Source organism: Oratosquilla oratoria, chromosome 3 (assembly GCF_046742065.1).
Source record: "Oratosquilla oratoria isolate Oo_2021 chromosome 3, ASM4674206v1, whole genome shotgun sequence".
Lineage (NCBI taxonomy): Eukaryota > Metazoa > Arthropoda > Malacostraca > Stomatopoda > Squillidae > Oratosquilla > Oratosquilla oratoria.
The window spans coordinates 5746937-5749436 of record NC_134779.1 but is presented as its reverse complement, the minus strand read 5'-3'; positions in this window follow the sequence as shown (position 1 = coordinate 5749436).

The window sequence follows — 2500 nt, the reverse complement described above, 5'->3', positions numbered from 1 at the left end:
TAACCCTATCTCCCAGCTCCCTTTTCAACCCCACTCTCCTCACCTCCTCGTTTCTCACTCTATCCAATCTAGTAACCCCTATTATACTTCTTAGGCATTTCATCTCAAACACTTTTATACTCTTCCTCTCGTATGTTCCATGTTTCTGCCACCATATAGTGCTGTCGGCACAATCACTCCTTCATACAACTTCCTCTTAGCATCCATTCCCAAATGTCTTTTTCAAATTACACTTCTTTATCTCTCAAGGTATTCACTAGCTTCTCTTAATCTACATTCTGCCTCCGCCTCCCCTCCTCCCTTTCCTGCCACATTCGCGCCCAAGTATCTAAAGCTATCCACTTCCTCCAGTCTCTCTCCCTTAATATTCACTTACAATTTGTTGCCATCCTCTCCCCTTGTACATCTCATCACCTTACTTTTACTCACATCTATCTTCAGCTTCCTTATTTTGCACACCCTCCCAAACTCTCTCACTAACTTCCTTAATCCCTCGTTTGATCCTGCTACAAGCGCAGTGTCGTCAGCAAACAACAACTGGCTTATCTCCCATTTTCTCCATTTTCTCTTACCATCTCCAATCAATGGCCCATTACCCTTTTGTTTGCCTCTCGGACCACCCTATCCATGTATGAGATGAACAGCCAGAGCGACATAACACTTCCATTACGAAGTCACACATTTACCTCAAACCACTCACCCTCTCCATTTCTAATTCTAACACAGGATTTACTACTCTCGTAATAACTCTTGACTGCTCTTGACAAATTTCCTACTATCCCATATATCTGCAATAACTTCCACAGTGCCTTCCCGTCTAACTTGTCATAAGCGTTTCCCAAAGTCATAAAAGCCCAACAAACGTTCTTGACTTTTTCTAAAGCTTTCTCACATATCTGCTATATAAAAAATATGATCCACGCAACCCCTACCTGTCCTAAATTCACACTGTTCCTTATCAATTTCTCCCTCTATTCCTCTCCTAATTCTTTCAACCAAAACCTTCCCATAAACCTTCCCAACTACATTCAATAAACTGATCACGCTGAAACTATTACACTCATACTTGCCCCCTTTTCCCTAGTAAGGTGGAACTATACAGACACTCCTCCAGTCCTCCAGCACTCTACCCTCTTTTAGACAAACATTAACCCTTCTCAGGTAAAGCTTTTTTTGGGAAACGCCTCAGGTAAAGCGGGGTCTGACAGACCAAAAAAAAACAAAAAAAACTTTCACTGTATTTAGTGATATAGAAATAAAAATATAACTACTTCAACTTATCTTCTTCCATTTACTTGCTTGAAAGTGACTATAATAGTTAGAAATATTTTTAATGAAAAAAAAAGATGAAAAATAAGGTATTGCTGACTTTAGAGGGTACTTGACTGAAAACATGAAACGTGAAGCGGTTGGTCATCATCATTTTATAGAGACCAATGTCCCAACTATCTTTAAGGAAAAATAGAACCACAACAAATGAATAATAAATGTGTTTCAAAAAAACATGAAATCTGAAAAAAATCGGGGATAATTTTTTTACCCCAACCAGAAAAAAAAATACTTTCACTGCATTTAGTGACATAGAAATCAAAACATATGTATTTCAATTTATCTTCTTCCATTTACATGCTTGAAAGTGACTATAATTGTTAGAAATATTTTTTATGAAAAAAAGAAAAATAAGGTATTGCTGAATTTAGAGGGTACTTGACAGAAAACAGGAAACGTGAAGCGGTTAGTCATCCTTATTTTGTAGAGACCAATGTCCCAACTATCTTAAGGAAAAGCAGACCCACAACAAATGAACAATAAATGTGTTTCATAAACCATAAAATCTGAAGAAAAAAAATTGGAGGTAATTATTTTGACTTTGTGATACAGAAGAATCTAATTGCAGTCATTGCAGACGGGGGTTGAATGTTCCTGACACACTGGTCTTTTGCAGTGTAGGTAGTAGTTACCCGGAATAACGACAAACAGATAAAAAAAAAACGAAATTATTATGAGCTATGATTCCCTAGTCAACACAATTATAATGCATTCCAAATGATACCATCACCATCGAAAACAAACAAAATTGAAACAAAGCTAAGTGAAATTCAACATATCAATCATAAAAAATGATAAAAATGAAGAAATTATTATTTACCCATAAATATAAATGATAAAACATTAATATGACATGAAAAACCTCAGGTTAAGTGGGGTCTGACAAACCCCACGCTACTCACACCTCAGGTAAAGTGGAGTCTGACGGGCCCAAAAGCTCTATAAAGCTTATATAGAGCAAAATTCAGGAATTACCCTATTACCCCCTTAAACTACTCCATTCGTCAAGAAGGTATAGGGGAGAACATATCTATATGCAATATATTAGTATATTAAAAGTAAAAAACAAAAAAGCATGGGGTCTGTCTGACCCCACTTTACCTAAGAAGGGTTAACAACATCACCAGCCAGCCCACCATCAATGTGCCTCCCTTTTTTTAGACACTCCACA